This window comes from Asparagus officinalis, chromosome 8 (genome assembly GCF_001876935.1).
Source record: "Asparagus officinalis chromosome 8, Aspof.V1, whole genome shotgun sequence".
Classification (NCBI taxonomy): domain Eukaryota; kingdom Viridiplantae; phylum Streptophyta; class Magnoliopsida; order Asparagales; family Asparagaceae; genus Asparagus; species Asparagus officinalis.
Genome location: NC_033801.1, coordinates 2,270,232 through 2,295,160, shown reverse-complemented (window position 1 = coordinate 2,295,160; position 24,929 = coordinate 2,270,232). Strand labels below are relative to the sequence as shown.

At 35.2% G+C, this 24,929-nt stretch overlaps 1 long non-coding RNA gene across 4 annotated transcripts; it reads right to left on the bottom strand.

Moving 5' to 3' along the window:
- On the bottom strand, positions 18,436-24,701 carry LOC109819612. Of its 4 annotated transcripts, none has more exons than XR_002241562.1 (4): positions 22,535-22,706; positions 21,548-21,616; positions 19,735-20,049; positions 18,436-19,519 (listed from the first exon to the last, which is right to left on the bottom strand). It is a non-coding gene; the product is annotated as an uncharacterized LOC109819612 (long non-coding RNA). The 4 variants fall into 4 exon arrangements; XR_002241563.1 differs by lacking the exons at positions 18,436-19,519; positions 22,535-22,706 and adding exons at positions 22,713-22,843; positions 24,288-24,701 and having other exon boundaries at positions 19,601-20,049; XR_002241561.1 differs by lacking the exons at positions 18,436-19,519; positions 22,535-22,706 and adding an exon at positions 22,713-23,078 and having other exon boundaries at positions 19,601-20,049.

Below are 24,929 nucleotides of genomic sequence, written 5' to 3'. Positions count from 1 at the left end.
CTACTCATCACATCCGTTAAGGTTGTGCGTCTAGACAACGGCGTCTCTGCAGAATCCTATAGTCATTTCCGCGCCCTTCCCACGCCAGCTAGACATATGTGCGAAAAGTTTTATTTGGGAGTGCATCGCAGCTAAAACATTCTTGCGTTACACCTTTACGTCCTCTACATCCCGTGCAACTACGCTAGAGGAACAATTCGCATCTCATCATGTGTTCCAGTCTATCATACAAAAGAAAACAAAAAACAATGCAAAAATAAATGATTGAAATATTAGTATAAATATCATTAATTAAATCACTACGCAAAACAAATATAAAATTCTCAACTTACCTTGAAGGTAAAGGAAAATAGTTTGATTGTTGACATATCTCCGGTGGAATCTCATTAGGTGCTTTGTTCAAATGTATCATCGAGAAGACCATAAATAAAGATCTATTAAACAGTATCACTAAGCCGTTTCACCCGATCCTTATAGAATTCGTCCTTATTACTTGTTTTTGGTTTTATGACACTATGACAAAGAAACATAGCAAAGTACATATAAACAATTATACAAATATATACATAACATCCCGCAAAGTTTGAAAAACGTTTAGGCCGTCATTCTAATATAAGACCTACAACTATCAAACCATATCTCAAAGATGCGCTTGAATTGGCATTATACATAATATAAAAATAATAATATATAGAATATACTCTCTTGACATAACAAATGTTTGCGCCTAGACACCACGAATTCCTCATAAAAAACTATTAATTGTAACCACATCTTCATCTACACCATCCATCTACATTCGTTACAAAGAAAAAATAGTTTAAGATGTTTATGCAACAATAAACAACGACAAAAAATTTATCAACTAACTTATCAACAAAAATCTGCCTTTTACAGATTTTTAGATTCACAAGAATATTTCAGTTTTAGATTGCAACAAAAATAACTTTAGAAAAAGGAAGATGACAGTGTGGTTCAGATATGGTTTAGAAAAAGTTAATATGTTTTAATTTAAAACACTCCTTATACACTTCTTGCATGTGTATTCTTCATTTCACATCTATTCCTTATATATCGATCTTATGTGAAGGAAGAATGATTTTATGTAAATTATTAATTTTAAAACATACAAACATACATATATACATAGTCGTGACCCATACCCTACTTTGTACAAATTTGCTGTGTGTACCATACCTGTACCCATGCAATTCAACCTATAGCAAATATCAATAAACATGCATACCGATTCACTTACTCAAGAGAGCAACTAAAATTGTAAAATTGCACATCTCAATCTAAGTATATACCTTCTACATAGTACTATGTTCTTATGCACATTTCGATACATTCTTCAAATGCATATCAACATCATAATGTTGTATCATTTCAGAAGAATTCAAGCCTATACCAAAATGGATCAGATTATAACATTCAAATAGAAGCATTCAAGTCAAATGGAGTATTTGAGGGCCTCGTTTATATTACATTTCAGCTCTAAATGTTTCATTAGACTGCAATCTAATCATTTATACATCATTGAAGTATGTACATGAATCACCAGAAAACAGTCAAAAGTAACCTAGATGAAGTATTATTATCGTTCGATCGGAATATTTTTAAAAAAAGATGGTATTCCCCTGCCAGCAATGTCATTTCAAGAAAGGATGCTTATTGCCATCATATGATATTTCTTTGAAAAATTGCTCAAGTCAAAAAGCTGTATAAAATATTCAGGAGCACCTTGCATTTATTGTCTAACTAAATTCTTCATAGGAAAGAACATCTTAGGCCTCTTATACCAATATGCTAAGCTCTTTTGCAATTTTCTTACCATAATCACAACCTATTATACAAACCCTTCTACACTCCCTATCTCCCTGCCACTCGCTTTCTTCCCCTTCTTTTCCTTCCCTCTTCTCCCTCGTTCTCCCTTTTCTTTCTTCTTTACCCTCCGCAGAGAAAGATGAATATATGACAAACTTATTAAACCAATGCTTGAGAAGCTGAAAGCCATAAACACGAAATGCCGCTTGACCTTGAGTTAAAGCAAAGCACAAGCTTCACGAATTTATAAACAAAGTGTTCTGTTTAGAATTTAAACAGTTTAAAAACTACAATATCAGTATTGCATCATATGCTACATGCTATGAAACGTGCGTGAGTTTAGCAAAAGAATTTCGACTGCACCTGATTGAAGAAATATGGAACTCACGAAGGACAGACACGCGATAGTGGAGAAATACAGCATATAGGGACTACTCACATACATGAATAAAATATGCTAATATACAGCGTTGATGACGAGCGGGTCTGTTTGCAACTTTCTTAGTCGAACCCCACGCTAATTTTGCGCGTGCAAGGTCCTCTAAATTACCTACGCTGCGGGAATCAGGGATGAGCAAGAATAACAAAGGAGCGAAGGAAATCAGGTATGAGCAAATAGCAAAGAACAGCTCATTTATTCCTTGCAGAGGCCTTTTTGGAGATCAGAACTCGGGGCGGAGTGAAGGGAAGAGGAACTGGTATCGTGTGATTCGGGGAACAGAGAACCCTAGAACGTGGGGCGCATGGATTGAGAGCGAGGCAACGAAGACCTTGTGACGGGAGTACTTAAGAGAGAAGGACGCGAAGGAGCGCAAACCCCAGCTGTCGATTCGGGGCTCTCCTTTGAAGCGGATTTTCTTTAGAAAGGGAAAGGGGGAAGGGCGAAGAAAGGGGAAAAAAAAGCCAACGCACGGGGGTTTTTTTAAAGTTTCCGGATGGACCTTCAAAGAAACTTTCGCCTTTTCTCGTGCTCTGGTAAGGGGGCAAAGGCAACTGCAAGCTTTCGCTGGCGGGGATCGGTGCGTGTTTTTAATTCCAAGGCGTCGACAATGAAGCCAATCCTCGAAAACGGGGCAAGCAAAAAAAGGACCTTCGGGGTCCGAAAGAGGGGGATTCCAAAAAAAAAGAAGGGACGTACTTGCTTTCAAAGGGACTCGGGAAAAGATTGTTCCATCCATCTTTTGTTTTCGGGATTTCCCGTCCGTTGAACTAGGGTGGGTTGAAAACAAGGGGCGGATTTCAAAAGAAGCTTACCACCTAAGTTTGCCCACAACAGCACCAGGGAGGGGAAAAAAGCTTCGAGCCCAAAAACTTACGGGGACCCAAAGTACTTGTTTTGCGCGCAATAACCACAGGAGTCGGGTCGTTTTTTCATTTTCCAACCAAAGGGGGATTGCTTTACCTTTTTCTCGCGGCGGTAAGAATAGGCATTCGAGGGGGGGGACCTTTTTGGTTGAGGGGCGGCCGGCGGGTCATAACGCTTAAAGTAAAGCCAATGGGTAGAAAAAACGGCCAAAACGCCAAACTGCCGGAAAAAAGGCGAGTCATGAAACGGGAGTTATGAAAACTTTGCTTTTCCTTCAAGAAAAAAAAAAAAAAACTTCCCAAAAAAAAAAAGGACGGGGGTATACGGAAGTATTAAAACTGTTTTGCTTAAAAAATCCCTGGCCGACCCGGGTATAAAGAGGTGTTTAAAAAACTTACTCCCTGGATTAACCTTCCAAAATAAGGTTATGTTTTTATGGAGGGGGTGCTTTAGAAAAACTGTTTTTGTCCCCCACTGTTTTGGAACGGGGCGGGGGACGAAAGGTTTTTCCTGGGAGGAATATTCTAAGGGGCTTAATATTGCTGTTTTTTCAGGACTTTTAACCCGGGTTACAGGGTAAATTTGATTTTGAAATAAATTGTTCCGGAAAACCAGTCTTTGCAAGGACGGGAAAAGAGAAAACTGCGGCCGTTGGGACCGGATTTATTGTTAACCCGGGGGGGAAAGTTCCAAAAAAACCCACAAAAGGGGCGGGCCAGAATGTAACATGGAAATTGTTAGAAACTTCCCATTCCAAAAAAAAAAAAATTTGCTCCCACCGTTTTGTTCTCGTTGCACTTCCAGAACACTTCGCCTCTCTGTTAAAAGAGTCTGGACAGTAAAAATTTTTCCCACATTGCGTCCCAAAAGAAAAAAAAAACCTTTCTCTACAGGTGTAGGGACCCACGAGTCAAAAAAAAAAATCCGCCTCTCCGGATTTTGCCCCCAATTGTGAAAACGGACAAAGGAGGCGGTCCCGCAGCAAATCGAAAGCGGATCAAACCCTTGCCTTTACAGTTAAGGAATCGTTTTTCTTTAAAAAAAAAACCGCCAAATTGGGGTGTCCAAGAAACCGTGTTGCTTAACAGTTTTAGGTGAACCACGAGTCAAAAAAAAATTTCCGCGGGGGACGACTGGAGGGGCCCTCTCGAAAATCTTCCTTTCCCAAATGAAAAAAACGAGACGAGCAGAGTTTTCAACTTTCAAAAAAAAAAATCGAGTGAGGAGGTGTCTTTGCAACTTTCTTAGTGCCCGTAATGGGTCAAGGTCCTTAAATTACCAAGAGGAATCAGATGAGCAAATAACAAAGAGGCAAGGAATCAGATGAGCAAATAGCAAAGAACAGATTATTACCTTGAGAGCCTTGAGATCAGAACTGGGGCGATGGAGGAGAAGGAACTGTATCGTGTGATTTGGGAACGAGAGAACCCTAGAACTGGGGCGATGGATGAGAAGGAACGAGACCTTAAGTAGTTGGCGCGAAGGACCAAAACCCAGCTGGATTCGGGGCGGGAACGACTGGATTTGGGGCGGGAAAGAGATCAGGAATTTCCGCCCTAGAAGAAGTTCGAGAAAATCGCACAGCTGAGGGAAATGGGTATGGGCGGTGATTTGTTGATTAAATAAGTAAAGTGTCAGATTTCTGTTGATTTCCTCTCAATTTGAGAGGAAATTGCTTTTGTAAAATTTGGTAGTTTTTTATATTTTATAGAAAATATTTCTTTAAATTTTTTGTTAAACCAAACACAATTTACAGAAATCTGTAGAAATCTTCTAATTACAAAATTACCAAAAATAGATATTTTAAGAAAACTTTTCTAGAAAAGTGTGCAACCAAACACCCCCTTATTCTCGAAATAACTATGTTATTTATACTCGAAAGTACCATGATATTCCTTGTGTGCTCCCCTATGTCTTTATTTTCATTTATATGGATGGATTAATTTTCTTCCAGCAATATTTTGACCAGAACAGATGGTCTGCGGGAGGGTCACATGGTTCACAGTCTAAATAGTAAACTGAGAAAGGACAAACTTTCAAGGGCCTCTCAACAAAGTTCACCAATTCCTTAAAAAAGAAATTAAAATTATCAATTAGAGAACAAATTACCTGTTGAGTACCATTACCGCATCCTCAACCGCCCGACCCCCCACCGCACATGATGCGGCCGCCAATCTCCGGTCGGAAAAAGACAAAAAGCCAGGGCATTTCTTCGCAACGTTAGTCCTGTTCAAGTCCGAAGCAGATGCATCAAGGATCGATTTAGCGTTATTCTGCGCCTTCTTCAAATTTTTAACAGAAGTCGAGATCGAAGCCAGGATTAAGTTGAAGCGAGGATTAAGTTGTTGGCGTTGGGGTTTGAGGGGAGAGAAGGGGACTGAGGGAGCGCGGACTCGCAGATCGATGGGGAATGTGAGAGAGAGAGGGAGAGAGAACGTGGTGTGGGGTAGGTTTTCCCAAATACGAAGAGGTAGTATGGAGAAACGTGGGGAGTTTTTATCTGATTAGGACTTACTGTTCATCTATTTCTATAGTTTATGATTGTTGCTTTGATCGAAGAGAGACGTGGGAGTTAAGGTTGGTTATTTTTAGAGAAAGATTATAAGTTGGTTATTCATTTTAATTGTTCACAACCTTAGGTTACTATTCATTTTAGCTTTTTTATTGTTCAACTTTAGTAATAAAGAAGTAGATTATTGTTCAACTTTAGTAATAAAGAAGTAGATAAGTGAAAACAACTAAAATGGCTAAAAATAGTGGCTTATAACTCACGAATTCATGAATTTTGGCCACCGTACTATTATTAGATAATGGGTTGAAATGACTAAAAATAGATAAATTCATTGGTTATAGGTCATGAAATAATGAACTTCCACCACCGTGAGATTATTTGACAAGGGTCAAAATGACTAAAAATGGTAACAAATCCTGTATTATTGCTCATGGAATCTTAAATTTTAGTCACTACAAAATGATTAAAATGATTAAAAAATTATGGGTTACAAGTCATGAAATGTTGAATTTTGACCTCCATAAAATTATTTGCCAAGGGGTCAAAATAACCAAATTGGCAAAAAATTATGGGTTATAGCTCGTGAAATGTTGATATTCGGCCTCCATGAAATAATTTTTTGATAGATCTACATAACTAAAAAATAGTAAAAAAGTATGAATTATAGCTCATGAAATTGTGAAATTTGGCCTCTACGAACTTATTTGCCAATGGGTCAAAATGATAAAAAAAATGGCTAAAAATTATGCATTATAACTCATGAAATCCTGAATTTTGGCCTCAGCAAAATTATTTCCGAACGGCTTGAAACGACTAAAATGACTAAATTTTTTGGGATATTGCATTTTTGGGATATTGCTCATGAAAGAGTGAATTTTGGCCTCCGCATAAATATTTGCCAATAGGTCAAAAATGATTTGAAATGGTAAAGCATCATGAGTATAGCTCATTATATAGTGAACTCAATTTTTGCCATTACGTCAAAATGACTAAAATGGCTAAAAATCATTGATTACATCTCAGGATTTTTGGCCTTCGTGAAATTATTTGCCGATGGGTCTAAACGACTAAAAATGGTAAAGAATCAATTATTATAGCTCATGAAGTTTTAAATTTTGGCCACCACAAAATTATTTGCCAACAGAGCAAAGTGACTAAAAATGATCATGAATTGTAGTTTCAACTCACAAAACCGTGAAAGTTGGCCACCATCGAATTATCTGCCAACAGGTCAAAAATGATAAAAATGAACAAAAATCATGGATTATAGTCTATACATCGTGAATTTTAACAACCATGATATTATTTAACGAGTCAAAATGACCAAAAAAGACTAAAAATCGTGAGTAATAGCCTTATAGGTCATGAAACATTAAATTCTTCCACTGCGAAATTATTTGACAGCGGGTCGAAATGACTAAATATGGCAAAAACTCATGGGCTATCACATAAAATCTAGAATTATGGCCTCCGCAAAAATATTTGTTAGTGAGTAAAAAGAATAAAAAATAGCCAAAATCGCAGATGAAACTCATGAAAATAAAAAAAATTATCAGTGGATCGAAATGACTAAAAAGTTGGTCAAATCATGGGTTAGAACTCATGAAATAGTGAATTTTGGCCTCCATAAATTTATTTACCAATGGCTTGAAATGAATAAAAATAACAAAAAATGTGGGTTATAGCTCATGAAATCGTGAATTTTGACTATCACGAAATAATTTCGTAATGGGTTGAAAGACCTAAAAATGGTGAAAAATCAAGACTTATAGCCTCCACATAATTATTTACCAACGAATAGAGACAACTAAAAATAACCAAAATTATGGTTAATAGCTCATAAAATCTTAAATTTTGTTCATGAAATTATCTACCAACTAGTTAAGACAACTAAAATGGCTAAAAACATGGGCTAGTTCACGAGGTCTTGATTTTTTGCCTCCACACAATTATTAGCTAGCTAGTCAAAATGACTACAAATGGCATAGAATTCATGGGTTATAGCTAGGGGTGCCAAACTGTATCTGTATCCGAGGAAATATCCGTAACTGTATCCGTTAGGATACGAATATGGTTACTCAAATCTATTACCGATAGGATATGGTTGCGGATATGGTTTTGTAGTGAAATATCTGTATCCGTATCCGAAAATATTCGAATACATATTGGTAATACTCTTACGATAGTTTCGATTCTTAGATTATGGATTTGTGGTTAATTTTGATAATCAAGATGTCTAATCTTAGCTTTTCAATCATAATGAACATATTAACGAACTCTTTTTGTATCACATGACTATATTTTTCTAAATACTATCTAGTTTTCTCATATCCTTTTTGTATCCGCATGTATATCTGTTTATATATCCGCATCTATATCCGTAAGCGTATCCGATTTTGGCGGATATGAATATGAATTTTTCTTACCGACGTATATTCGTATCTGTATCTGTATCCGAGATGGGTAAGCGGATATGGATATGGTAAGTGCCATATCCGAGCTGTATCCGCTCCGTTAACACCCCTAGTTATAGCTCATGAAATCATAAACATTGATCTCTACAAAATTATTTGCACATGAGTCGAAATGACTAAAAATGACAAAACAATTATGGGTTATAGCTCATGAAATATTGACTTTTCGCCTGCACAGAATTATTTGTCAACGGGTCAACGCATCTAAAAATGATCAAAAATCATGGGTTATAGCTCATGAAATTATAAATTTCGCCTCTATAAAATTATTCTCAAATAGGTGAAAACGATAAAAAAAAGACTAAAATCATAAAATAATGAAATTATTCACGAAATCTTGAATTTTAACTGCCACGAAATTATTTGACAACGGGACAAAATGACTAAAAATAATAATAAATTGTGAGTTATAGCTCATGAAATCTCGCATTTTGGCATCCGCCAACATATTTGTTAAGAGGTTGAATTGAGTAAACAATGGCCAACATTCATGGGTTAAGCTCATGAAATCATAAATTTTGGCTTCCACAAAATTATTTGCCAATATAAATTGGTCAAAATGACTAGAAATGACCATAAATCGTGGATTATACCTCTTTGATGGAAATGGCTATCGAATGGCAAAAAGAGTGAGTTATAGCTTATGAAATCGTGAATTATAGCCACTACGAAATTATTTGTGAGTGAGTCGAAGAGACGAAAATTAAAACAAAAAATTAAAAATTATTTGTTAATGGGTCAAAATGAATGAAAGTGGACCAAAAATCGAGAGTTATAACTCATAAAAACATGAATTTTGGCCACAATGATATTAATTGCCAACGGGTCTATAGTGGGCATATTCGATTCGGTTCGGTTTTATGCCCAATCCGCATCCAATCCGAATTTTTCGGATGCTCAAAACTCTCATCCAGATCCTGATTTTTTCCCCTTCATTCGAATATTCGGCCCAACCGAAATTCGGTTCGGTTTCGGTTTTGAATTTGCAAAGAGTTCTATCCAAAGACTTCTGTTGTGAATTTGCAAGCTGGGCATTGTCCTCATGATGAGGTTCCTGAGCTCGCCAACAAAGCTTTATTAGACTGGTTATCATCTTTAGAATAAAGTTTTGAGTTGATATAATTACGCAGAGAACTGATATTTTAAAGATGTTGTTCATATAATACAGCATGCTTATCTCTTGTAAGTATCATGTACATAACACATTTTGTGATTGATTTGAATCTTATGTAATTCTCAAGATCTTTTCTGCGAAATTTTTTAACTAAAGTTTAAGTTTATTTAATTACACGAGGGAGTGATGTTTTGTATGATATTGTTCATATAATATAGCATATGCATCTTTTGTAAGTGCATCATGTGCATAACAAATTTTCTGGAGTGATTTGAATCTTTACTTAGTTCTCAAGGATATTTTTCTGTGATATTGCTGTACTCATTGCTTGAAACTGCTCCTTACGCCGTTTGAATCTATTGGATGATAACAGGAAAAGTTTTGAGGTATAAGTTTAGTCTCTAAACCGCCCAACAAAATTCGGGTCGATTTTTTTTTGGGCGGTTCAGGGGTTCAAACCGGATCCAAACCGATTTAATTCGGTTCGGGCGGTTTAGAGACTTCTTCTCATCCATTTAATTCGGTTCGGTTAACCGGTCCGCTTTTTTTGGACGGTTTTTTTCGGTTTTTGTCCACCCCTAGTCTATACGACTAAAAATGATCAAAAAACATGGGTTATAGTCTATTAAATTATAAATTCTAGCTACCTCGAAAATATTTGCCAATAAGTTGAAATGACTAAAAATGGTTTAAAAATGTGGGCTATAGCTCATGAAATCATGAGTTTTGGCCTACGTCAAATTATTTGCCAATAGATCTAGATGACTAAAAATGGTAAAAAAAATCATGGATTATATAGCTCACGAAATTGTTTCGCAGTGAGTTTAAATCACTAAAAGTGACAAAAAACGACGACAATTTGTTTAAATCACTAAAATGACAAAAAAATAGATTATAGCTCACAAAATGGAGAATTTTGACATCGCAAATTTATTTGTCAATGCATCAAAATAATTAAAAATAGCTAAAAATCATAGGTTATAGCTCAAAAAATAATGAATTTTGGCCATCACAAAATTATTGGCCAACGGGTCAAAACGACGAAAATTCGTGCGTTATATAGCTCATGAATTTTGGTCACCGTGATATTATTTGACATGGGTCAAAACGGATAAAAATAACCAAAATTGTGGATTATAGGTCATAAAAATTTGGAATTCTTGCCATCACGAAACTATTTGACAACAGGTCGAATTGACTAAAAATGGCAAAAAAAATTTGGATTATAGCTTATCAAATTGTAAATTTTGGCCAACTTGAAATTATTTGGCAATGGGTTTCAATGATTAAAAATACCAAAAATATGGATTATAACTCGTGAAATAGGAAATTTAGACTTTGCGAAATTATTTATCGATGGATTGAAATAATGAAAATTTGCCAAAAATCATGGTTATAGAGCATGAAATAGTGAATTCTGACCACTAGAGAATTATTTGGCAACAGGCCGAAACAAATAAAAATGGTGGAAAATCAGGGGTTAAAGGTCAAAAAAATTATGAATTTTGGCATTTGTGAAATTATTTTGCCAACGGGTTAAAACCACTAAAAATAGCAAGTAGGTTAGACCTTGCGAAATCATGACTTTGGCATCCGCGAACTTTTTGTCAACGGATCCAAATGGCTAAATATCATGGTCCGTCGATCATCATATTGTAAATTTTGATCATCATGAAATTATCTAGAAATGAGTTGACACAATGAAAATGGCCAAAAATCATGGATTATGGCTCATGAAATTGTAAATTTAGACCCCGCCAAATTATTTGCCAATGGGTTGAAATAACAAAAAAGACAAAAATTATGAATTATAGCTCACGAAATCATAAATTTTAACCACCATAGAAATACTTGCCAAAAGGTCAAAATGACTAAAAATAGCCAAAAGCACTAGATAATGAATTTTTGCCACCACAATATTAGTTGACAACGGTTCAAAATGACAAAAAAGGGAAAACATGGGTTATAGCTCATAAAATCGTGAACTTTGGCCTCCATTGGTGCATTTACCAATGGGTTGAAACGACAAAAAATGGCAAAAAATGTGGGTTATAGCTATTGAAATAGTGAATTTTGGCTACCACAAAATTATTTGTTAATAGATTGAAATGACCAGAAATCGTAGGTTATATAGGTCATGAAATCTTGATTTCGTACCACCATGAATCTATTTGACAACAGATCAAAATGGCAAAAAATTAAAGATTATAGCCCATGAAATTGTAAATTTTGGTCGCCTTGAAATTATTTGGCAATGGGTTTAAATGACTAAGAATGACAAAAAATTGTGGATTAAAACTCATGAAATCGTGAATATGGACTCCATTAAATTATTTGAAAATGTGACCAAAACGATGAAAATTTACCAAAAATCGTGGGTCATAACTCATAAAATCGTGAATTTTGGCCACCATGGAATTATTTGTTATTGGACCGTAACGACAAATTTTTATGAGTTATAACTATGAAAATTTTTTGGCAACAATTAAAAATGACTAAAAGTCATGGGTTATAGCTCACAAAATTATGAAATTTGGCCACGATGATATTATTTGACAACGAGTCGAAACGGCTAAAAATGGCTAAAATTGTAGTTTATAAGTCATCAAATAGTGAATTCCTGCCACCACGAAATAATTTGCCAATGGATTGAAATAACTAAAATTGGCAGAAAATCATGGGTTATCGCTCATTAAATCATGAATTTGACTCTGCGAATTAGTTCAAAAGAATTAAAAATGACTAAAAGTCATGGTTTATAGCTCACAAAATTATAAAATTTGGCCACGATGATATTATTAGTTGCCAAATTAGTTGCCAACAGTTCAAAACAATTAAAAATGACTAAAAGTCATGGGTTATAGCTCACAAAATTATAAAATTTGGCCACGATGATATTATTTGAGACAACGAGTCGAAACGGCTAAAAATGGCTAAAATTGTAGTTTATAAGTCATCAAATAGTGAATTCCCGCCACCACGAAATAATTTGCCAATGGATTGAAATAACTAAAATTGGCAGAAAATCATGGGTTATCGTATCGCTCATTAAATCATGAGTTTGACTCTGCGAATTATTTTCCAACGCCTCAAAACAACTAAAATGTCCAAAAATCGTCACTTAAAGCCCATGAAGTTGTACATTTTTGGCCGGTGAAATTATTTGGTAATAGGTTGGAATGACAAAAAATGGCAAAAAAAACATGGATTATAGCTCACAACATCAAGAATTTGGACTCTTATGAAATTTTTTGTCAAATGGTTAAATTGGTGAAAAAGAGGCAAAAAACATGTATAGCTCACAAAATCATGAATTTTTGCCACCATGGAATTATTCGCCAAAAGATCGAAATGACTAAAAATGACCAAAAATAGTGAGATATAGCTCACGAAATTGTGAATTTTAACAATTGCAGAATTATTTGCCAACGTGTCGAAATGACTAAAAATGAACAAAATTATGAGTTATAGCTCAGAAATTGTGAATTTTGGCCACCCTGATATTATTTGACAACGGGTAAAAATGATTAACAATAACCAAAATCCTGGGTTATAACTCATGAAATCTTGGATTCTTAACATTGCTAAAATATTTGTTAATGGTCAAAACAACTGAAAATGACAAAAAATGGTGGGTTCTAACTCATGAAATCTTTAATTTTGGCCTCAATGAAAATATTAGAAAACAGATCAAAGCAACTAAAAATAACCAAAAAACATGGATTGAAACTTATTAAGTCGTGAACTTGAACTCCACGAAGTTATTTGCCCCAGGGAAGAAATGACAAAAGGCCAAAAATCATGGGTTATATAGTTCATGAACTCATGAGTTTTGACCAGCATGGAATTATTTTCCAATGGGTCGAAACAACTAAAAACGACCACAAATCATGGGTTCTGAATTTTTACCATTGCGATATTATTTAACAATGGGCACAAACGACTACAAATGAAAAATAATTATCGGTTATAGTTCATGAAATCGTGAATTCACTCTCTAAGAAAACCGCTACGGTTTGTCATTTCCAGGGAGTACAATACCAGCTGGTGGATTCTCTCTCTAAGAGAATTTCCACCACAAAATGTACCATATAGCTTCTGGTCGTGCCCCCAACCCTCACGAACCTGACCTGGAAAACGCCATTCAACATAATTCATGAGATCTGAGCAGTTCCTTTTGCTAAAAGCCAGCATGCCAACCATCCACCTTCAAGGCCTTACTAAAAATTCAAACTCAATAGGAACCTTGGCTAATGAGATGGCAAATAGAGTTTCAAATCATCTTCATCTATCATTGATTCGTTTGCTATGGTAAAAGCAAAATCCAACTAAAGATGCTCTATATTGGCGGCCTCGTCCACTACAAAGCTGCCTTTGAAACAAAGACAAAGCAAGATCACAAGTGGTTCAACACGCTTGGGCATCAGATGTCTGCAATGGATACTTTCCATAATCATGTAAATTTCAGTACTAATGAAATCTTGTCAAATATGAATTAACTCTTATCTCGCAGGGATCAAGCCTTCACTAGTGCTGAAGACCTAGGCACCTACGTAAAAACTAGGCACCCAACCTTAGGGTCGTCATTCAGCCTCATGGCTACCAAAGACCTAGTCAACCCTCATGAGTTTTAGGCATTCAACTCCTCAGTCCAATTTCAAGTCATTTGTACATCTTCAGGGTAAACCTAAGGCACAACAAATGGTCGAATCCTCCAGTGCAACTCGACCATCATGGTTAACCAAAAACCCATGCGTCCAAATAAGTCCTGGGTGACCCAACCTCAGAGTTGGTATGTTAGCAAGCCCTTGGTACATTCTCAGGATAAACCCAAAGCACAACCATATGGTCGACTCTCACAGTTGTCATTCGACAATACGGGGATTATGAAGACCTAGGCACCTACGTAAGACCTAGACACTCAATCTTAGGGTTGTCATTCAGCCTCATGGCTACCAAAGACCTAGTCAACTCTCAAGAGTTCTAGGCATTCGACTCCTAAGTCGGATTTCAAGCCGTTGGTACTTCTTCAGGGTAAACCCAAGGCACAACATATGATCGAATCCTCCAGTGCAACTCGATCATCATGGTTAATCAGAAACATAGGTGTCCAAATAAGTCCTAGGCGACCCAATCTCAGAGTTGGTATGTCAACAAGCCCTTGGTACCTTCTCAGGATAAACCCAAGGCATAACCCTATGGTCGGCTACCACAGTCGCCATTCGACCATACGGGGATTATGAAGATCTAGGCACCTACGTAAGACTTAGGCACCCAACCTTAGGGTTATCATTCAGCATCATTGCTGCCAAAGACCTAGTCAACTCTCAAGAGTTCTAAGCATTCAACTCCTCAGTCGAATTTCAAGTCATTGGTACCTCTTCAGGGTAAACCCAAGGAATAACATATAGTCGAATCCTGCAATGCAACTCGACCATCATGGTTAATCAGAAACCCAGGCATCCAAATAAGCCTTGGGCGGCCCAACCTCAGGGTTGGTATGTCAACAAGCCCTTGGTGGTACCTTCTCAGGATAAACCCAAGGCATAACTCTATGGTCGACTCCTACAGTCGTCATTCGACCATATGGGGATTATGAAGATCTAGGCACCTACGTAAGACTGTAGGCTGTCTAAAAATTACTGCAGATAGTTGATCCCCATCAAACACCGAGGATAAAAGTTACAATTTTACGGCTTCCAAAAGGCTATAATTTAAAAACTTTCACGTAGATCGATGAAGGTTACAATCTGACAAACTTCACAACCGATGAAATCTCTAATTCAACAGCCTTCACAATCAACATCGGGAGTTACAATCTGACGACTCTCATATTTTCAAGGAGTCAAGACGAATGTTACAAGATGACGATCTTTGCAACGCTCTAGCAAAAGAGATAAGTGTTTGAAACGACGAATAAAGGCCAAAAATCAAGAGTTATAGCTCACAAAATCGTAAATTTTAACCTCAGTGAAATCATTTATCAACAGATCGTGACAACTAAAAATGGCTGAAATCATAGTTAATAGCTCATGAAATATTTAATTTTTACCTCCGTAAAAGTATTTGTCAATGGGTCAAAGTGATAAAAATAGTCAAAAATCATGGGTTAGTTCACGAAGTCGTGAATTTTAGCCTCCATAAAATTATTAGCCAACGGGTCGAAATGACTAGAAATGGCAAAAAATCGTGGGTTATAGCTAAATCGTGAATTTCAGACTCCGCAAAATTATTTGTCAATGGATAGAAACGACTAAAAATGACAAAAAACCCATAAACTATAGCTCATGAAATCGTGAATTGTAGCCACTACGAAAGTATTTGTCAATAGGTCAAAATGACTAAAATGAAAACAAATTGTGGATTCTAGCTTATGAAATTGTAAAGTTCGGCTTCCACGAAATTAATTGTCAATGGGTCAAAATGAATAAAAATCGACAAAATTTATGGGTTATAGCTCCTAAAAATGTGAATTCTAGCCTCCCTGAAATTATTTGCTAATGGATCTAAATGACTAAAAATGGCCAAAATGACATAATTGTTTAACATTAAGTCAAAACAAATAAAATGATTAAAAAAATAAACTATGGGTTATAGCTCATGAAAATCATGAATTTTAAGCTTGGGTTAATTATTTGCCATTTGATCGAAATGATGGATTATAATTGCAGGTATTAGCTTATAAAATCGTAACTTTTGAATTGCACATAATTATTTACCATTGGATTGTAACAAAAGAAAATGAACAGAAATTATGAGTTATAGCTCATGAAATCATTAATTTAAAAATCCGCACAATTATATGTTGAAGGGTCGAAGCAAACAGAATAAAAATTATGGGTTATATAGCTCATGATACTGGTGGATTATAAACTCCGCATAATTATTTTTCATTTGAGTCAAAAGGAACAAAAATGAACAAATTCTTATATTATAGGTCATTAAATAGTGAATTTTAAACTCCACATAATTATTTATCACTTAATCAAAACAAATGAAAATAGACAAAAATCATGAGTCATAGCTCAAAAAATTGTGAATTTTTTGTCATTAGGTCAAATTGTAAGAAAATGAACAAAAATCATGAATTATAGCTCATGAAAATCGTGAATTTTAAAGTCAACTTAATTATTTGTCACTGTGTCGAAATGAACAAAAATCGTAGATTATAATTTATAAAATAGTCAATTTTGAACTCTGAATAATTATTTAGTATTTTTTACAAAATGAATGAAAATGAAAAAAAAAATCATAGGTTAGCTTATTGAATTATGAATTTTAAACTCTACATAATTATTTGCTATTAGTCCAATTTAAACAAAGCTCAACAAAATCTATGATTCATAGCTCATAAAAATCATGAATTTTAAACTCTACTTAATTATTTATCATCTGCTCGAAACAATAAAAAATGGACAAAATTATCATTATAACTCATGAAATTGTGAATTTTGACCTCTACATAGACGAAATGGACATAAATCATAGGTTATAGTTCATGAAATCATGAATTTTAAAATCTAAATAACTATTTACATTGGGTCGAAACAATAAAAAATAAACAAAAATTATGGATTATAGCTCATGAAAATCGGAATTTAAAAGTACAATTAATTATTTCCATTGGGTCAAAATGGAGAAAAATTAACAAAAATCATATATTTTACTTTATAAAATGTCAATTTTGAACTCCACATAATTATTTTCCATTTGGTCAAAATGAACAAAAATGGACAGAAATTATGGTTCATAGCAATGAAACCATGAATTTCAAACTTTACATAATCATTTACTATTAGGTCAACACAAATGAAAATGAACCAAAAGCATAATTTATAGCCCATAAAAATCGTAAATTTTGAACTCTCTTAATTATTTTTCATAAGGTCAAAATAATTAAAAATGGATTAAAATTATAGTTCATAAAATCATGAATTCTATAACTCCGCATAATTATTTATCATTAGGCCAGAACGAACGAAAATGAATAAAAATCATAGATTATATAGCTCATGAACATCTTGAATTTTAAACTCGGCTTAATTATTTGTCATTTGATTGAAATGAATAAAAATAGATAAAAATTATGAGTTATAGCTTATGAAATCATAAAATTTAAAATTTGCATAATTATTTATCGTTGGGTTGAAACGAACAAAAATAAAAAAAATTGTGGCGTTTAACTTATAAAATCGTGAATGTTCTTCGGGTCAAATCGAATCTAATGAATAGAAATCTTTGGTTATAGCTCATGAAACTCATGAATTTTAAACTCCGCATAATTATTTATCATCGGGTAACAAACAAAAATGAACAAATATCGTAGATTAGAGCCCATTACATAGACAATCAATTATGTGTACTTATCACATTGAATTTTGTTTAATTTCAAGCTGATACTCAAGTGCCAACTCAAGATCAAGATAAAGACTAAGACAATGATCATGTTCTTGCATTAAATATCAAGCAAACATTTTGCAAGAAATACTACGAGAAGAAGGAAAATGTAGGACAAAAACTTGCATTGACTTACATTTTTTAGGCTTGTACAAAGTTAAAAATGACACCTAATGCATCTGATTTTGTTCATCTCTTGGACCACAACTCTGGTTACGGTTTCCCAATTTTACTACTCATCATGTTTTGCTTAATTCAAACTGATTATGCCAATTCAAGCAAAGATAACGACTGAGACAATGATCGAATGCTTGCATTAGAGTAAAATCACACATGTACTATAGTATGTTAGCTATGCATAATTTCTTTAAGAATGTTACAAAGGACACGCAAAACTTCCCTAATCAAACCATATGAGTACAAAAAACAGAAAGTTCTCAAACTCTAATTCAACATTACACATTAAAAATGAAAAATGTCTATTAAAGAAAAGTCTGAAGTTCTCAATAGAACAAACGAGAAAACAAAATTTTGAAAAAAAAAAAAGAGTAGGCCAATACTGATACATATAATCACTAAGTCATAAAAACATTAAATTTTCAATCCTTTTACATTAGAAAGCTAGATCACATTGTTTCGACTTCTAATCCAATTCCAAGTAAGCGATATTAGTAACCAGATTAGTAGTCTCACCTTGTAATTCTTTTTCTTCTTAGTAACTAGATTAACTCCAACTATAGTTCTCGGCACTTTTTCTGGCCAGGGCCATGCCCCGGCGCCCCGTCCCACCGCCCTGCTTTCATATATATTCTATATTTATATTCTCTAATTAATAATATTCCCATAAACAGTTTGCTTGGCTGCTCACAGAACGAGCCACACCCCACCCCAAAAAAAATGTCCATAACTCATCTTTTAGCTAATCAAAATCACCATATATGGCAGGCAAACTTTTACTACGTGGCTTGCATGGAGCAATTATCCAAACAAATGTCCATAACTCATCTTTTAGTTAATCAAAATCACCATGCATATTTGTTAGACTTTGGCAATCACAGTAGTAAGTAACAAATATTGGTCAGCGTTTGACCAGTTAAGCTGGGCGCAATCACAGGAAATGGACTGAATGAACAATTACTTCATTAAAATCACGCTTATCTTGGGAAAATTTGTTGGAACACTTCCACTCCAAATTTGACAGATTGGATGCAAATTATTTATTCATGGTTCTATGCACGGAAATTATTTGAGGATTAACTGAACGTTCATTTTTCCAGCAAGCAATAGAGCTGCTATGGTGTTACCAATAAATATTCAGAAGAAAAAATAGACCAAAGAATCTAAAAGAAAAGGGTTATTCCTCAAATAATTTGAACGTTAACCTTTCAACTTCCCATTAGGCTATGTTCATTTTTGTATTTCTCTATCCATAAAGTAATTTGATTATATAGAACTAGCTATAACAAAATTTATGTTAATTCATATTAAAAACTACTCTAGAAAGAATGTTCAGTGAGACATACATCCATAATGATTCTCAAGGTCTCTAAACCAATTCATTTCGATACCAACAAAACTGTCACATTTTCCTAAATATTCCCTCACAACAGATTTAGCACGAGTTTTACACAATCACTGAATACACATACAAGGAGGGGCAAACCACGAGATTTAATTTTGAGATATACAGGATTAGATGCAAGTGCTTTACTAGAAATTAAAGCCAGAAGGAAACTGGTTATGCCTAAGGAAATGGCAGCCTCATAGAAAGCACATGCACTTGAATTTTGTGACTGTGTCACGTTGGACACTGTATTGGACATGATATGTTGTGTTGTTGCGGTATTGTAAGTATGTCCTATATCTGTATTGCATTTGGTTCAATGTATCTGTGTCAATGCAACATATGCTGGCAGTAAAAAGTCTGTATATTGCATTGCCCAAGTTCAAAACTAAAAATATGCAGAAACTAAGTGAACTGACAGGAGTTCATAACACAGCTGCAATTATGTCTAAATAAAGACTGAAGTCAGATACACAAGATATGCAAGAATTAATGCTTACTCCTCAAGAGGCAAGAAAACAAAGAAGAAAAACCAATTACCTTCAAAGACGCCGCAACATCAGACGCCTCACTCTTGACATTGTCAGATTTAGCGCTATCAGATGCATGAGCAGAGGATTCCTAAAAAGCATGCCAAGTTATCAGAATAATTCCAAAATGAGAAATGTCTTTTATCAAAACAATAGAACTGCCACTGGTTGCAGAGTGAACATTTGGCGGAACAAATGCAGCCTTTCTCTTCCTCTAGTTTTCAGCTGTCTTTGCTGCCTGCTTCTCCTGCTTCTCTTCCCACTTCTTCGCAGTCTTCTTTTTCTCACTTGAGAAATACTCACCACTTTCCGCTTGAAGATCAATCTGAAACAATCCACATCACTTAGCATTAAAGTTCACTAAAAGCAGTAAAAAGCAAACAAAAGACAAATAAACACCAGAATCATGTCTCAACAAAATTAGGGAAGGGAGATTCACAGCCTTGATGGAGAGGAAAAACTCCTACAACACAACCATCAAGTAAAACATATAATAGCAAAAACTGCATCTGTACAGAGATTTTATCAAGAAGAACATGGCATGGTAGCTAAAATAATTATTAAACTAACAAAGCTATAGCATGAAGACAAATATGCAAATGAGAAGATGAACACATGCAAGTTGTTCAAGTATGCAAAAGTTTAGTTCTTTCAAGGAATAGCATCAAATTAACATCGTCAATGTTGTGACAGCATTGTGATCTGATCATGACACACAGATTATCACAAGTGTGCCCCAAGTGACCTAGTAGCTTCTTAGATATCCATCACGTTATGTGATTCAGAATTTGAATTATGCACATAGTGTAGATGATGCTGTTAAATAATCAAGTAAGACATCAAAACTGGTGTTTCAAACCAATAGAAGCTAAGCGAACATGACACTATGAAGAAGATCATTTTACAAAATCAAACAAGGAACATGGGCCAATTTATTGAAAAAAAAATTGCTGAAACATGATGATTGCAGCAGCGAAGACATAATCAGAGCAGCAAGTGTACTGACACTTGCTTAATTATGCTGATCATAATGAAAAAAAACTTGACTTTGCATATTTGTCTTTATTGAGATTTTGATTTACACAGAGAGGCCATGATTGTATATCCAATGGAAGCACAAACAAAATATCATAGTTGTTGAAGCATTTTACAATGTGATATGAATACTTAACAAGTACCAGTTGTATAAAGCACATTTGGATAATATCTCGATTAAATGTCAACTGAGAAATGTTTTTTTTGCAAGTAGATTAATTCACATCAGTACGTTAAACCATGGAGCATCAATATTATACATTTATCATCAAAATTGCCACATCACAGATCAAAGCGCTTAAATGAAGGATTACGTGCCTAAGCACAAGTATAAAGTCGGTTTACTACAATATTTTTAAAAGCAATTTGAGCAGGCCTAAGTTCTGAAACAACAAGTGTCCTGTCAACATCGCAAGTATCTTATACCAAAGATATCAAAATGTATGAACAGTAGTGATCATTACAGCTTATAAGCTGCTAGGAAGTTTCATCTATTGACAGCTCAATCACCATTTAATTCAACATGAGAGAAAATAGGATCCACTCATTTTACTTTTGTGCCTTTTACTTCTAGCTCTTAGCATATTGAGAATGTGCTGGAGAAACTGTATGTTCTCCCACCAAGCTATCAAGAGAATGGCTATTTATGAAGCCCTCTTCACATAAAATGTCTAAATGTTGTATCACATAGTTGGACTAAACAAAGTTTTGAAAAGAAAGTATGAGGAAAATATATATGTTGTTGCATCTGCAGAGGATCTGAAGCAAAAGAAAAGAAAGTATAATACCTTGTTACATATGAGGTTGCCGATCTTTATAATGTCACATTGCATCTAATCATTCAGTATTCTGACTGCCTACAATATCGAAAGGAATTCAAACCACAATTTTAGTTAAAGTGACCAGAGAAAGAAACAAATGAACTAATAGTGTTTTAGCTCTCAAAGAATTTATTCTGAAATATAGAAGAAGAAAAGCAACCTAAATCATGGAGACATTGGAGAGCACCAAGCCTTTTCCCAAAATTATGGTTGACCTTAGGCTTCTCCATTAAGCTTTACGAAGGGACATCACTCTATTATTAACAAGTATCCATCCATTTAACCTCCTGAATCCATGATCATATATCCACACACAGCCTAACTTGTTCCAACTACAAGATTACTAGTCTTACTAACTGATGCAATTACTGTTCCTAACAAGCGCCAAACAATCTCAAATCTCAGTCAATCCATCTCATTACATCCCCTATTACACGTACCTTTAACTTCTTGAGAACGACGTAATTTCTTATTCTACCTTTCAAGTTTTATTCCGCTAAGCCATCTAAACAATTTTAACAATCTCATTTCAGCTATCTTTATTTTCAAGACATGTTTCTTAATTGTCCAACACTTGAAGCATGGCTGTATCATGTTATCAGTTTCTAGAACCACCCCATATTCAAGAAGCACTTCTTCACTCTAACCCACAAATATCTTATATGTTCTTGAAAAACAGCAAATGATGTTTACAATATGCTCCATGAATAAGAGCTTCATAGGTCACTTAGCACATTATAATTGGGAGGAAAAAGACGCGCAGGCAAAAAGTTTACGAGGTCCCTGGCTTTGATGAAAATATATGGGTCTCTAGTCTTCCTAGTAGTTGAAACAGTCATTGATCCCTCAACCTAAGGAAGCAAAGAAAATTCAACGAGCATCGATGTCAAGCAATGTGATGCATCCTTTCATAGAAAAGAAAATAATTTTACTAAAAAGGCTTTGGTTACTTACCAAGTTGAGCTCACATTCAATTAATTGGCCAGGCCTCTTATAAGTTTTTTTTTTTTTTCTGTAGAGGGAAGAGAATTGATAAAAATATTTTGTATTTATCCTAATTACAAAGTTGACATCTTTACAGATTTTTTATCATAAGTCGTCTATAAACAGATCAACTGAGAGTTGGCATTACCTCCGTACTGAGGGAAGAGAGTGGAGAAAGCGCAGCCTTGGAGCATTCCTCCTTTGCTCCAAGCCCATATCAAATCCCCTGTGCTTCCTCTGCTGCTGCTGCTGCTGCTGAGATCTAGCTGCTTCTTCCTCCTCCATGAAGGAAGATTGAATGGAGATGGAAGGGAGCCAATTTAGGGTTATGGGGAGAAATTTTTAGGGTTTGGGGAGAAATTAGGGGGAGATGAGGGGAAAAAGAGGTCGATTAATCGGATTGCCCACTTATCATGAAAACCATAATGTTATTTATTTTTTTATTTAGGGGCTGTTTGGTTCGTTTCCTAGATATAAGGAAATGCATTTCCATGTACAAAAACACAAGTTTTGAGTTTTCCAAACTTTTTCAAGAAATAGATTGTTTCGCTTTGGTTCGCACAAAAAAATGGTGGGAAACCAATGTATTTATTTTTCTTGTGTTTGGTTCGCATGGAAAAAAGGAAAAACTTTTGTTTATATGGCAAAAAATTGACGTAGCTGCAGTTTTCATCGATTTCACGAGGTTGAGGAAGGAATTGGGGGAGAGAAAAAAATCTGATGTGGCGGCGATTTTCACCGAGTTTCCCTTCTTCAACCCTAGCGAACCAAAGATGGGAAAAAAACCGACGGAAAGCTTATATCCTACGTGGCCACGAAAAATCTGATGTGGAGGCGGTGTAAAACTTTTCCACCGAGTTAAAAAAACGAACCAAACAGCCCCTTTTTTTTAACTAGGAAACACCCGATGTTGAAAGAACTGTTACTATGTTTGGGAGTTTACTTATTGCGGAAAGGAGGATAACAAAACATAAGAGAAGTTAAAAGGAGAAATTTTCAAAATAAACTCAATCACAACTTTAATCCGATAAATCGATCCAATTAAGTTTTTATTATGAAAATCGATCCAATTTCTAGCCACATCAGTATTGTGGCCAGAAATTAAATCGTTTTTAAAAAAACCGTGATGCTAATTAGTCAAGGTTGTCAACTCCGACTAATTAGTTGAGTAATTAGGAGCAGCGGGCACTAATATGCTTAAGGGCAAATTAGTCAGGTTTTCGAACCCAACAAAATTGATCAACATTGGGAACCGTGACCATTTGGCAAAGAGTCCTCAAGGACTCGGCCAAATTGGAAATTAGCTAAAGGGGGGTTATTCATTGGGATAATTTGCGGCAAATTGGGATAATTATCCCAATGGGATAATTTTACCCATTGGGATAATTTGAGTGGGATAAAGTGGGGTAAATTGGGATATTGGGATAAATTGAGTGGCACAATTAATTACAATGATGATGATAAAATGTTACCAACAAATGAGTAGCACAATTAATTACAATTGAGTGACATCTAAAATTCTGCCGTTATAAAAAACATTACCAACAACAAAATTATTCAATTATTTTATCAAAAGTATATAAAAATTTGCGATTTTGATGGCTCCACTACTAATAACTGAAATATATTAGCATTCACATCTCACCTTGTTAAAACCTCAAAAGTTCCAATCAAAATTTCAAAATTGCAGTGAATTTCACCGGTTTAGAATCACAATTTATACCTTGACGTCAAGCGGCAGTTGATCAAGCTTCGCTTTGCTGTTAAGATGAAGCAAGTAATTGTATCCATCATCTGGAAACCCCAGCTCAATAATCTCCCTCCTCACGTCGCAGTCATCCTCGGGCACATCGGCAAAGATAGAATCTTGGCCGAATTCTTCGTTCGGTTCCCCTCCATCGACCTCGTCGTCGTCGTCTTGGCCGAATCGCTTGTGAGGAATCGATTTGGTGATCTCCGATGAGATCGGCGACGAGTCCTCCTCGGCAACGGCGGTGAGGGCGGGTTCTTAGCTTCATTGGGGTTAGGGTTTTGGGAGGCGGAGTTAGCCTGAGAAGAAGAGGCGCTGGGAAGAAGAGGCGCTGAAAGGGGTAAGATTACCCCCAATCTTGTTCCAGCAATTCATTTGGGGTAATTATAATGAAGAGGTGGAGTGGATCTTTATATGGTTGGTGCAATTTAGGGGAAAATGAAGTATTTGTCCCCTGTTTTAATAAACTAATAACATCATAAAGTTGACTCCAGTTCCAATTACCTTAATAAATAACATCAAAAAATGATGTTCCTAAAATTATCTCATTATCTCTCAAATTACACCGATGAATAACCCCCCTAAGTGAGGAAATATTCAGGGTCCCAACCTCAA